The sequence below is a fragment of the Corythoichthys intestinalis genome, chromosome 3 (genome assembly GCF_030265065.1).
Source record: "Corythoichthys intestinalis isolate RoL2023-P3 chromosome 3, ASM3026506v1, whole genome shotgun sequence".
In the NCBI taxonomy this organism is placed as follows: Eukaryota; Metazoa; Chordata; class Actinopteri; order Syngnathiformes; family Syngnathidae; genus Corythoichthys; species Corythoichthys intestinalis.
In genome coordinates this window covers 32,987,952-33,002,610 of record NC_080397.1, presented here as the reverse complement: position 1 = coordinate 33,002,610, position 14,659 = coordinate 32,987,952, and the positions used below count along the sequence as shown (strand labels likewise).

General features: G+C 39.5%; 1 protein-coding gene across 3 annotated transcripts in view; it reads right to left on the bottom strand.

Moving 5' to 3' along the window:
• Positions 1 to 8,733, bottom strand: part of ncor2 (nuclear receptor corepressor 2) — a 110,751-nt gene extending 102,018 nt beyond the window's left edge. For all 3 annotated transcript variants that reach the window (XM_057832827.1, XM_057832829.1, XM_057832828.1), the window contains exon 1: positions 8,441 to 8,733. The gene's annotated coding sequence lies outside the window, so the exon portion shown is untranslated. The remainder of the gene's footprint in view (positions 1 to 8,440) is intronic.
• Positions 8,734 to 14,659: the final 5,926 nt, after the last annotated feature.

Here is a 14,659-nt window from a genome sequence, read left to right as displayed (position 1 = left end):
GAAAGGTCCGGCTAATCAAATGAGGTAAACATATCACAACTGCTACCCATAACTGGGGCTTGGACACAAATAACAGTAATGTCCTATAACATGCTGTCATCTGTAGTTGCGCAACAGAGTCAAGTGAATCACTTACCACAGAGCCATTTCTAATCCGTGCTAATGCGCTGTCTGCCTCTCCTATAAAGGGGTGACTGGTTTTAACTGCAGCTAAAATTCACAGGCAAGAACATCACAATAGAAAGCTTTGTGTGAAAAATAAACAAACCACGACTGTAATCTGGGACTCACATAACAATTTAATCTTGGTAAAATATTCAAACTCTCTGCTTCTGCAAGTTTACTATTTTTAGTTGTTTATTTTTCATTGACTATATTAGATTTTCCTATTGGACAATTTATGTATCAACACCGTCAGACTATTGGCCAGGAATCACCAAGATGGTGTCTGTGATAAGGAAATAGTCCTAAAGGACTATGTCAATAGCCTGCGGGCCTGTTCTAAAAATAGCTCCGGTGATTGGACAATGGTCATTGTTATTAACTAGGATTATATGAAAATATAAACACTTCCAGAGTTTCATAACAATAAACCGCTGTATAGACCGTGTTTATTTTCTCCAAAGAGGGTTTGATCAATCAAAGACAAAAAAATTTAAAGTCTCAAAATGAGAAGAGGAAATATGGAATTTTGGAACATATTAAATTGAGAACCAAGGAAAGCATTAAAGTGTGTAACACTAAAATAATCTTCCTGGACATGTGCCACTGGTTAATAAAAGTTGTTCAAGACTGAGCAATTGGCCACATTGCAGCAACCTTTTAACTGCCTTGGTAGAGAAGACTGAGCATATAATCCTAAAGTTCTATTCACTTACAAGAGGAATAACTAGTTCATGATTGCGTACTCTGTTTTATCTGCCATGGAGTAAATAGGACGCTTGAAATTTCTGAAGGCTAATAGGACACCATTTTAAGTTAAATTTCACTTACATAAACAGCATGGTGACTGGTGAGCTGCCATGGAAATTTGAGAACAGATGTTTCAAAATGTACATAACAGTGACTGTTCCTCCATTGAGTAATCCTTCACAACAGCAAAAGTGCTTTAAACTTTCCCAAACCATGGCATACGAAAGTGAAGTGGGATAATGTCCAATTTAATTTAATTTTGGCTGTGAGTTATCTGGAAAATTATACCACACGGAAGTTAGTGCATCTTTCTCAAGCCAAACCAATGACAATTTACTTGGAGCTTGCCAAGAAATGTCAGACAGCTGCTCAGCTGAAAGAAGGAAGATGGTTGGAAGGAGGCACTGCGCATGGAAGGCTGTGTCATGGTCAGGGCCTCATATTTCCCTTTTTTAGTTCCTGCATTTTTACTTGGGACGCAATGTGGGTCAATTCTTTGCTATACTTATCCTACAAACGGCAATTTCTGCAGATACAGGCACACAGACACACACACACAAACACAATGTTCAATGTAATTTTGAGAAGAGTATTTTAAAAACCTTTAGCAAAAACTCCGTTTATGTATTTACTTTTTATTTATTATTTGTTTATTATTCAACATCCATCTCTTTTTAACCGAATAGCCAAAATGGTACTGGACTGGGTACTCAAATAAGCTTGAGTAGGAATGTGACAAGATTTGCAAAAAAAATAAAATCCTGTTAAAATGCGATGTCTTGCCGGCACGCTGGCAGAATGGTTGGCACGTCCACTTCACAGTTCTGAGATCAAGGGTTTAATCCTGGACCTTGCTGTGTGGAGTTTGCATGCTCTCCCTGTGCTTCCGTGGGTTTTTTCTGAGTACTGCAGTTTGCTCCCGTATCCCAAAAACAAAAACTGTTCGAACACCCCTAAATTATCCCTTGGTATCAGTGTGTGCGTGAATGGTTATTCGTCTCCTTGTGCCCTGCGATTGGCTGACAACTAATTCAGGCTGTACTCCACCTACTGCCCGTTGTTGGCTGGGGTACACTCCAGCACTTTCGCGACCCTCGTGAGCATTAGCGGCTCTGAATATAAATGAATGAATAAATGGTATGTCTTGTTGGGATGGTCAAAAACCTGAGAAAGCTCTGACATTCAACCCTTTGAGTGGTTGCCCAAATGGGGCAACCATGAGCCAGGTTGTGGAGGCCCCGTCAGTGGACTGGCTCCTTTATGATAACTTTTAATGATTATACACATTGTATATTGTACAGTAGACAGCGGGCTGGACACAATGTCACACTGTGACGGCTACTGTTAAATTTTGTTTTTTTTTAAGTTTTTATTTTTTTATTTTTACATATGGCAAGTATTCTCAGCATTTCAAAAAAATTAAAGCTTTCTAATTTTGGGGAGGAATGCTGCCACACTTTAGAGCAGGGGTGGTCATTGCTTTGTGCTCCAATATATCCACTTTTCAAGAAGACAACCTCCCACGATCTACCATAATAGCGAGGAATAAAAAAAAAGAAAAAAAAAACTTTTTGTATATTTTTTTTGTATGCCGCGAGCTACCTACACTCGCATTGCGATCGATTGGTCGATAAGCCTGTCGCAATATGCAATAATTTCATTTATCGCACGGTAAATGAAAATGAAGGTGGTAATTCGCGTGCACATGAATGCGCGCGTGCAGTAGACGTCCTGGTAAAAGTTCGCCTGCCTTGTTACCAACTACACAAAATGCATCTTGTTCCGGGTCCGGCAAAAAATAGCGCCGCAGCCAATCCGTTCCCATTATATCCTATTGTTCAACGTATACCGGCCGGGTCAGTGCTCCGGTTTGACCATCTCCGGCGTGCCCAAGCCCGCCAGAGGGTTTAGACTATTTTTTATTTTTGCCGGAGGAGACGCATCCGTCCAAATGGGCGGAGCCGGGCCTGGAGTCAACAGCCCAGTTGCTTATTCACAGTTTAACTAGCGAACATGGACGAAGAACACTCCATCGTGGAGGTGGAAAGTCACAAAGTGATTTATGATGCAGCAGATCATCATTATAAGGACAACATTAAAAAGGAAGCTGTATGGTGTCCTATTATGTGCGTTTTTCTGGCAATTATATCAAATACACGACAAGCTGACAACTTTGTTTTTTATTAACACACGCGCTAACAACACTTCCTCAACCTGTGGCTCTCGGCAGGCTGTATCTATCTCTCTCACTACCGCGTCACATGAACAAAACAACATCACAGTTGCGTGCGCTTCAGGGTGCCTCGGAAAACATCCAGTCACAATATTACACATGGAACGCTATAGCAGAAGCTATGAGGGGAAAAGTTTTCATTTGCCTGAATGCTTAAGTTATTAAGTGCAATTTTATTTTTTTTCTTGAAAAGACATTTTATTTATTCTGTGTTTCTGTGCAGTATTAACATTGTTGTCTTTAACTTAAAAGAGGCATGGTCAATTGTTTTTAGTTGTGATTTCTTAAAAACTATTTTTGAATTTAAGAGTAAACATTTATGGCGTTTGAATTGGTGTACTTTATCTATTAATATATACTGTATTCTCACTGTGTTATTGTAAATTGGTTTTTAAAAAATGGGGGGGTGCAATAATATCGCATATCAATAATTTATGAGATATATTATCGCACACTAAAATTTGCTATCACGACAGGCCTACTGGTCGATCGCGATCAACATAATGGGCACCCCTGCTTTAGTGAGTCTGCTTAGATGCAATGTTGGAAAATCTGAAAACCAAAATGGGTGGTGATGTCATCACTCTTTTATAGCATAAGAGGAATTGGTAAAATGATTCATCAGGAAGGGAAAAAAAAAACCAAAAAATAAAACATAGTAATCAGCTTTCTGGGAACTGGTTCACAAAAAGGAACCCTTTTCAATTCCCATTATTAAAGGTATCTAAGACTCATTGCGCTCTCATTTTTTCTCCCATTCTGCCAAGTTTTGTGACAGTTCACATGGCAAGCGAAGGTTTATGGTACCCCTTTCATTGTATTCAATCAGAACCTGTTACACGAGGCTTCACATAAGCAGATTTACACGGCGATGTGTGAGTGAAAATTTGCATTTTGATCACCTGCAAGCAGGAAGTAAGTGATGGACACAAAGCTATTTTGGTGGGGAAGATGAAAATGGCAAAAAGAGAAGAGAAATGCAAGGTAAAATAAATGTAAAACGTTCAAAGTGGGGGAGGATTTCAAATAGACATAATAGGCTAGCAATGTGATGTGCAATTATTGAAACGCAGACCTTGCTCTGTGCCGAAGACGCCTAGAGTGAAGCTGTGTAGGACACGATACAAAGTAAAATTAATGTGTCATAAATCAGTGTATCATAAATCACAGAAATCCATGTTGTTAACGTACTTTAGTACCGTAACGCTAGCCCTGCAGAGGACTACGTTTCTGTTAAGACTAAAAATGAATATGCTGCTGGTTTGGTGACGAGTACAGAATATGCCCGCAAACATCAATACATTTTGCTCAGTGTTTGAACTACGCACTGTGTGAAATAAAAGTTACAACTCATTGCTCTGCAGTGTGAAATTAGTGCACTTGAGCAATTAATCATCCCCACCATCCAAGCTTAAAGATGCAACCTTTTTGCGCATCTCTTTAACACTGAATCATTCCTACAGTAGTATGGCAATTTGTGTGGAATCTGATTCTATGCGTAAAATGTAGCCTAATGAATACATCAGCGTGTGAGTTGAATTTCTAGTTAAGGAAATACAGTATAAAAAGCTCATTAAGAGATTTTAAAGGGTGTAATGAAAAATATACTGCACATCTATTCAAACAGAAATGTAAAAAAAACTAACCTATTTTAGTGTTACAAAGAACATTAAATATGAAAAATGGCGGAAGTCATAAAACCATGGAATAACAAAAAGGGGAGGAGATGGAGACACCATGAACTGGTTGCCAGCCAAACATAGGACACAAAGAGACAAACAACCAATCACGCTCACATTCACACCTACTGTATGGACAATTTGTAGAGTCCAATCAACCTACCAATCATATTTTGGGAATGTGGGAGGTAGGGTTGTCCCGATCCGATATTTGGATTGCATCAACCGCCGATATGCGCAAAAAAATGCGCATCGGTATCGGATCGCCCGACGCGGAAAAATTCCGATCCAGACTCCCGATCCAGTTTTTTTTTTTTTTTAAAATCTGGTCCGGGTTTTCCAGCGCACCGATTTACATAATCCATTTTGGTTTTTGCTTTGGTTTCCCTAAAATCCTGTCCGCATTTTACGGCACACCTTCAGCACACTAGCATTACAGTCTCCCAACTTACCTCCGTGGCATCTCCTACATTATGACTGCAATGCAAATTTAAAGTTTATCGGTAAAAATGTCAGCTGTCACCTGAGCATCTTGAAATGCTTGTCTTTGTCCAAAAAAAAAATCCCCCCATCATGCTGGGACTGCATCCAGGGCAAACAGCTGAAGGGAGTGTGTAGAATAGATGGAGATGGAGCAACAAAGTGTAGAGAAGATTGGGGTGTAGAAGCCATTTTTGGTTTAAAATAGTATTATTTGCACTGATTTTTTAAAGCCTTGGTACAGTTGTTCAAGAGCAGAGAACTGATGCTTTGTTAATAGTTTATTTTCCACTGAGGTTGTTTTTGTGTTTTTCTTTTTTAAGAGAGTTTACAATATTATTTGTACGTTTTACTGACTGAATATGCCATTTCTGTTTGTTATTTATAATATTTTGTGTTTATCACTGAATAAACAGGTCAGTTTCTTGTTACCAACCATTGTGTGTTATTCAAACTCACCTAATTCAGCTGGCTAGTTGTTATTAAGAGTACTAAAACCTGAAACATGAGTCTGACAACTAAGAAGGCTAAATAATTTTAAACTTTAATACATGCTCAGATAGGACGGTATCAGCCGGTATCGGATCGGAAGTGCAAAACAGTATTGGTATCGGATCGGAAGTGCAAAAACTTGGATCGGGATATCCCTAGTGGGAGGAAACCGGAGAAAACCCACACAAGCATGGCAAACGACTGCATAGCTTGTGAAATCTTTCATTTATCTCCTCTTCTTATCCTAAAAAGCGCTTAACCACGATTTTACCATTCAAACAAATAATTTTTTTTTTTTTTAAGTACATATAAAATAAGTCTGCACAATATATCATTTGAACATTGCCATCGCAATGTGCGCATGCACAATAGTCACATCGCAGGACATGCAATTTTTTTTTTTTTTTTTTTTAGAACATGTTAACTTTTGTTTCACTTTATAAAAGCGGAAAGTGTTTTGATCTGGGATCCCTTTTATATACAGCAAGCCTGGATTAAACAGCATTATATAAATTAAGGATGTCCCCGATCCGATCAGGTTTGTAGCTTTGATCTGGCCTGAGAAGCCTCGGTAGCTCTACAATCAAAGGCTCAAATATGTTAATCATAGTTAAACTTGCAGCCCAGTGAGAGGCTGTTCTCAGCAGCATGAGCGTCCAAAGTGTGAGTGAATTTGAGTGGACTCACTCATATGAATGATATGAATGTTATGGAGAGTGATTAATAGTATGGCGTTAAAGGTGATGCAATGAAAGATGCAGGTGCGCCTACATTTTGTGCAACCAGTACAACCAATACAAAAAGTAAGGCGTGAGTGAATTTGAGTGGACTCACTCATATGAATGATATGAATGTTATGGAGAGGGATTAAAAGTATGGCGTTAAAGGTGATGCAATGAAAAATGCGGGTGCGCCTATATTTTGTGCAACCAGTGCAACCAATACAAAAAGTAAGTGTGGAGCCCTGGCAATATACTGTATACCGCAATGTTAATTTTTCTTATATCGTTCAGGCCAATCCCAAACCAAACTACTCAAGTTATCTGGTGAAAATTCCTCTAGTTTTAATATCGCAATATTATATCACAATATACCGCCACCAAGCATCGCAACGCTAGTTTTTTCCAATATCGTACAGGCCCAATATACAATATGTTACAGGTGGAATGGTGGATGACTCGTTTCCATGTCTGCCTTACAGTTCACAGGTTGGAGTTTAAAATCTGAGCTTCTGCCTGCATTGTGTTTGTCCGTTTTCTGCGCTTTCAATTTGCAATAATGTCCTGTTTTGAAAAAAAGCCATGAAAATTTTAATGAACAGATGAATAATTCTTAATTGCAGCCATCGTTAAATCTTTATCAAAAAACAGTATCTATATCATGTCTAATACCTGGCATTGCATGATTGTTACATAATTACCTCCTTGTCTTAAGTCACCTTTAGAAGATCAAGCTGATTTAATGTTGTACATCCTTCCATGAATTAAAAAATAAAAATATTAACTCACAGGCTGCCCCAAACTGCACTAGACAAAATTTTGACTGAGAGGATGGCGGCGATCCCTCCCAGTCAAAATGGATTGGACATCTACTGCCGTCAATGGGAATGAAGGATGAGCATTCACAACCAGTCCTACCAGTTTAAATGAGTTAGACGTTTATCATTGTCAATGGCAGGCAATAAATAATCATTCATCAGTGGGCATTAGCAATTTTGAAAAGATAAACATGAGTTTGTACTCTATTGTAAGCTCACACTAGTCTTCCAAATGATAATATAGAGCTTTATTATACTGATCATGAGATGACAGTAAAGCAATGGGAAATGATAAAGTATTACCTTTTAAAAAAAAATTTTTTTGACACCATCACGTTGAAACCACATGAAGAAGGCCCCGGCATAACAATAATTACGTCACACAAGATAAAACCTCGAGAAACTCCTGGCAATTATCAAGTAGGTACTGCACTATAACATTTCTTTTTTTTTTTTTTTTTAAGATTTTGTCTCTATGTGAACCTTCAACACATAGTATGTCGGTATGTGATTGATTTATGAATTGCACTGAGCAAATATGTTGCCACTATAAAATATCTTGCAGAGCATACGTTGTTGCAAAGCAGTGTTTACACACGCAAACCAGCCGTCTTGTTCAGTGAGCAGCAAAGTTAGACTACACTATCATAATAAACAGTCGACATCTTTTTATTATGTTTGTTGCTGTGGTTTTAAATCGAACACATGATTATAAAAGACACTCAGGTGTGAAATTAACATCCAGCAGCCACTCCGTAGCTTTCTGACAGCTAGCTGCGCTAGCCATTAGCAATCTTAGCTTAGCCATGTAGCACGTGTTTGTGAATTATAAAATAATCAACTTAATCTGACAATGGCCAGCTCACTGAGTATGCTGCCGTGACGTTAGAAAGCAGATCGACGCAACGCTTCCTCGCTCCTAATCGCTTAGTAAAAAAAAGAAAAAAAAAGAAAAAACGAGTAGCTGGAATGTTTACGTAGCCTGGAAAAAGGTCAATACTGCTTCTAGGTTGCTGGTCTGAAGAATGACTCGAGCCTGTGGTCCAACAACACAACAGACAGACCACCCTCAAACCCACGGACAGAAAGCAATGGAGGCTAACTAACCTTAGCGGCGGAGTAAGCAGGGACCATTCAATGGCGTTGTTGTACAGTAAGCGAACGTCCCAATCCTCACCAACACGCTCCGGTGTCGCTTAGTGATCTTCCCGTTTTGATGGCCTGTGTCCCCCGAGAATTAGTCCACAGCAAATTGTAGTTTTCCTTGTCATCTGTCCCGCAGAAGGTTAAGCTATGTCGTGGCTGGTCCTGCACAATGCACTGATCTGCCGTTGCCTGCTGCTCCCTGCGGCCGACACACCACGGCGGGACTGAACCGCCTCCCTCTCATTCCCCTCTCTCTCTTTCTCTCTTTCAATAAACCCGCATGTTCTCTCTTCCCTCCTCTGGGCTGAAGATGCACATCTGAGGAAAATGTGAAAGCGAGTGATGATCTCCTCATGTCACTCGTCATCAGACTCCAGTTCCAGTTTAATGTATATTCAGTCATGCAATCATGCATTAACACCGTGTCTTACAGAAGGAAACTGATAATTGTCTAGTCAGTCAGGAGGCTTGAACTTTCTCCAGCCTTCAATGAGAGATATGGTTTTCAGTGCAGTTTGACTTATTGATCAGCATAAAGCAATCAAAAACACTTATTTGCAAAACACTATTCCAACATAACAGCATTCCATTTAATCTTGTTTTATTTCAAAACATTGAACATTACCTGTGAAAAAAACACTACGCATGCAGTGGTTCTCTTAGAAATAAGAGTGAAGTATATATATATATATATATATATATATATACATAGTGCCTTGCAAAAGTATTCGGCCCCCTTGAATTTTGCAACCTTTCGCCACATTTCAGGCTTCAAACATAAAGATATGAAATTGAATTTTTTTGTCAAGAATCAACAACAGGTGGGACACAATCGTGAAGTGGAACAACATTTATTGGATAATTTAAACTTTTTTAACAAATAAAAAACTGAAAAGTGGGGCGTGCAATATTATTCGGCCCCTTTACTTTCAGTGCAGCAAACTCACTCCAGAAGTTCAGTGAGGATCTCTGAATGATCCAATGTTGTCCGAAATGACCGATGATGATAAATAGAATCCACCTGTGTGTAATCAAGTCTCCGTATAAATGCACCTGCTCTGTGATAGTCTCAGGGTTCTGTTTAAAGTGCAGAGAGCATTATGAAAACCAAGGAACACACCAGGCAGGTCCGAGATACTGTTGTGGAGAAGTTTAAAGCCGGATTTGGATACAAAAAGATTTCCCAAGCTTTAAACAGCTCAAGGAGCACTGTGCAAGCCATCATATTGAAATGGAAGGAGCATCAGACCACTGCAAATCTACCAAGACCCGGCCGTCCTTCCAAACTTTCTTCTCAAACAAGGAGAAAACTGATCAGAGATGCAGCCAAGAGGCCCATGATCACTCTGGATGAACTGCAGAGATCTACAGCTGAGGTGGGAGAGTCTGTCCATAGGACAACAATCAGTCGTACACTGCACAAATCTGGCCTTTATGGAAGAGTGGCAAGAAGAAAGCCATTTCTCAAAGATATCCATAAAAAGTCTCGTTTAAAGTTTGCCACAAGCCACCTGGGAGACACACCAAACATGTGGAAGAAGGTGCTCTGGTCAGATGAAACCAAAATTGAACTTTTTGGCCACAATGCAAAACGATATGTTTGGCGTAAAAGCAACACAGCTCATCACCCTGAACACACCATCCCCACTGTCAAACATGGTGGTGGCAGCGTCATGGTTTGGGCCTGCTTTTCTTCAGCAGGGACAGGGAAGATGGTTAAAATTGACGGGAAGATGGATGCAGCCAAATACAGGAACATTCTGGAAGAAAACCTGTTGGTATCTGCACAAGACCTGAGACTGGGACGGAGATTTATCTTCCAACAGGACAATGATCTAAAACATAAAGCCAAATCTACAATGGAATGGTTAAAAAATAAACGTATCCAGGAGTTAGAATGGCCAAGTCAAAGTCCAGACCTGAATCCAATCGAGAATCTGTGGAAAGTGCTGAAGACTGCTGTTCACAAACACTCTCCATCCAACCTCACTGAGCTCGAGCTGTTTTGCAAGGAAGAATGGGCAAGAATGTCAGTCTCTCGATGTGCAAAACTGATAGAAACATACCCCAAGCGACTTGCAGCTGTAATTGGAGCAAAAGGTGGTGCTACAAAGTATTAACGCAAGGGGGCCGAATAATATTGCACGCACCACTTTTCAGTTTTTTATTTGTTAAAAAAGTTTAAATTATCCAATAAATGTTGTTCCACTTCACAATTGTGTCCCACTTGTTGTTGATTCTTGACAAAAAAATTAAATTTCATATCTTTATGTTTGAAGCCTGAAATGTGGCGAAAGGTTGCAAGATTCAAGGGGGTCGAATACTTTTGCAAGGCACTGTATAAAACTTCATATATAATCATTAAATTCAAATTTCCTTCACCAAGAATTAAAATGCAGCAGTATTGTATCTTTACAAAAAGAAAATCGCAAGATTTAAGGCAACACTATGTAACTTCTCAGTTTTGGTTGATTGTAGTGATACCGGTGGACAAAAGCGGTAGTGTTTTGCCTTAAGAAGACTGCGTTTCCCATGACGGACCAGCGCACAATGTCGTAAAATCCTGATCTCCCGGTCACCTGCAAACCCATTAAACAGCATTTCTGTTTCCAACAGCTGTGTGAAGGAGGAATAGTAATAACGTAATGAATCCAGTTGTGGCTAATAATTAGCATATGACTGTTAGCAACCGTGTGGCTAACCCCCCCACCCGACCTCGTCAGCGTTGACGAGTTTGGATGGGGGTGGGGGGGTCGTCAAGCCAGTGAGTGAAAGCCAGGCCGATTTTTATTCTTCATGTTTTTTTCTTCCATCCTCGGACAAAACTTTTTGTCTCTTTTGTTGCTCTGCCATCTTTGCAGAATTCACGCGAAAGCGTTCACATCGACTTCCGTCTTTATCATGAATGGGTCAAGGGGGAAGTGAAGTATGCCGTAAAGCAGTCATTTGTAGTTTTTTTGTGTGGCAGGGTTCCTGCCTACCTGCTCAAAGTTAATTAGTGCTGGTGAAAGCGATACAGACCCCCTAGACATAAAACAGGTGTAATTCAACTAGTTTTCAGTTGACATATTATCACAAATATTATGAAAATATTTTCTAAAGCTTGAAAAGTTACCTAGTGTTGCTTTAAGGAAATTGTTAATTTTTCTGGAGATGAGAACTACTACAGTACATTATATCGGGTTATGGGGTTTTTTGCATATCTTTTAATGATGACAGTTTGAACGTGAGATAAATCTAAGCTTTCACTAAACAGGTTCGCTATTATCTGACTAAATTACTTACAAAGGAATGACAGAATATTGGGGCCATTTAGCGGTCAAAAAAAACAATTACCACACAGTGACTATACAGTGGGGCAAATATGTATTTAGTCAACCACTAATTGGTCAAGTTCTCCCACTTGAAAATATTAGAGAAGCCTGTAATTGTCAACCTGGGTAAACCTCAACCATGAGAGACAGAAAGTGGAAAAAGAAAAAAAAAGAAAATCACATTGTTTGATTTTTAAAGAATTTATTTCCAAATCATGGTGGAAAATAAGTATTTGGTCAATACCAAAAGTTCATCTCAATACTTTGTTATGTACCTTTGTTGGCAATAACGGAGGCCAAACATTTTCTGTAAATCTTTACAAGCTTTTCACACACTGTTGCTGGTATTTTGGCCCATTCCTCCATGCAGATCTCCTCTAGAGCAGTGATGTTTTGGGGCTGTCGTTGGGCAACACGGACTTTCAACTCCCTCCAGATTTTTTATGAGGTTGAGATCTGGAGACTGGCTAGGCCACTCCAGGACAAATGCTTCTTACAAATCCACTCCTTTGTTGCCCTGGCTTTGTTTGGGATCTTTGTCATGCTGAAAGACCCAGCCACGTCTCATCTTCAATGCCCTTGCTGATGGAAGGAGATTTTCACTCAAAATCTCTCGATACATGGCCCCGTTCATTCTTTCCTTTACACAGATCAGTCGTCCTGGTCCCTTTGCAGAAAAACAACCCCAAAGCACGATGTTTCCACCCCCAAGCTTCACAGTGGGTATGGTCTTCTTTGGATGCAATTCAGTATTCTTTCTCCTCCAAACACGAGAACCTGTGTTTCTACAAAAAAGTTCTATTTTGGTTTCATCTGACCATAACACATTCTCCCAGTCCTCTTCTGGATCATCCAAATTCTCTCTAGCGAACCGCAGACGGGCCTGGACGTGTGCTGGCTTCAGCAGGGGGACACGTCTGGAAGTGCAGGATTTGAGTCCCCTTTGCGGCGCATTGTGTTACTGATAGTAGCCTTTGTTACTGTGGTCCCAGCTCTCTGTAGGTCATTCACTCGGTCCCCCTGTGTGGTTCTGGGATTTTTTTTTTTTTGTTCACCGTTCTTGTTATCATTTTGACGCCACGGGTGAGAACTTGCATGGAGCCCCAGATCAAGGGAGATTATCAGTGGTCTTGTATGTCTTCCATTTTCTAATAATTGCTCCCACGGTTGATTTCTTTACACCAAGCGTTTTACCTATTACAGATTCAGTCTTCCCAGCCTGGTGCAGGTCTACAATTTTGTCACTGGTGTCCTTCGACAGCTCTTTGGTCTTAGCCATGTGGAGTTTGGAGTGTGACTGACAGAGATTGTGGACAGGTGTATTTTGTACCGATAATGAGTTAAAACAGGCGCCATTAATACAGGTAACGAGTGGAGCCTCGTTAGACCTCGTTAGAAGAAGTTAGACCTCTGTGACAGCCAGAAATCCTGCTTGTTTGTAGGTGACCAAATACTTATTTTCCACTCTAATTTGGAAATAAGTTCTTTAAAAATCAAACAATTTGATTTTCTGTTTTTTTTCCACATTCTGTCTCTCATGGTTGAGATTTGCCCATGTTGACAATTACAGGCCTCTCTAATCTTTTCAAGTAGGAGAACTTGCACAATTGGTGGTTGACTAAATACTTATTTGCCCCACTGTATATTGGAATTTCAATGCAAATTGCACATTCACATAGCAAAGAGTGGAAGACGTTACGATTGTAAACATTACGTTGTGGTAGGATGGTGTGAAAATACCTAATTTTTTTGCTCAGAAAAATGACCACGAATATTTGTGATGTAATACTAGCGTACTAATTTGGCTAACTGATGCTACATACAATTAGCAGACAATATCGGTTATATTTTTTGTGGCTGACCAATCACCAATCACGGAAAAACAAATTAGCCCCATGAATTTACCGTGACACCAAAATGTAAACCCATTGGCAGTGTATCAAATACTTGTTCTCCTCACTGTATGTGGATGCCAGGTCTCGATTATAATTTTTAAATATTTTTATTTTTATAATGTAAAAGTAAAAAGTAATAAGATTTTAACCCCCCCAAAAAAACATTAGAAAAATCAAAATGAATAAAAAAAAAAAACTGTGTCATGGCCCCCAAACAACATTCAAATGTATTATTTTTTTCAATCCATTTTGACTGGAAGAGTTGGCAGCAATCATTCGCTTCAGATTGGAAACACAGCGAGCTGCAATTTCAAAAAGTGCACTCATGTTGGAGGGAAATTTATCATAAAATAAAATAAAAACATAGATATGATAGCTAACCATTACATTTTCTCTAGCCAGGAATTCCATCTGAAATTGGATTATGATGATAGCTACAGTACACATTACCGCCAATGGAATCCTTGCATGACCGTCACAAACTGAGGACACCCTTGATAGGATTAAACATTCTTCTTGCTTCACACGGCCAAATGCTATAGCCCATTTTGAAGTTGTTAATTACAAACAATAAATATAGAATAACCAAAATTGAATAATAAAATGTTAACTAAGCAGTTTGTGCTTTTAGAATAATAAATAAGATAAGTTTACATCATTTGCTCTGACAATCAGTGAACCAATCCTTGCCCCCCCCACCCATTTTTATTTACTTTCACAACAGACTTAACGTGAGGTTCCAAAAGAGGTTCAAAACAAAGCTCTTTTAGGCCAGGGAGCATACATCTGTGCTGCTTGATGCCCACTGAGAAGTACAAGCTGTGAATACAGCAACTTAACATTGAAGGATGAATTTTGGAGATCAGTGGACCACATGCTGTGTACAAGCTGATGCCCTAGTAAATGGTGTGAAACCTCCGTGTCCCACTCCAAATACACACTACAAAGACAGCAGGTACTGTAATGGCATC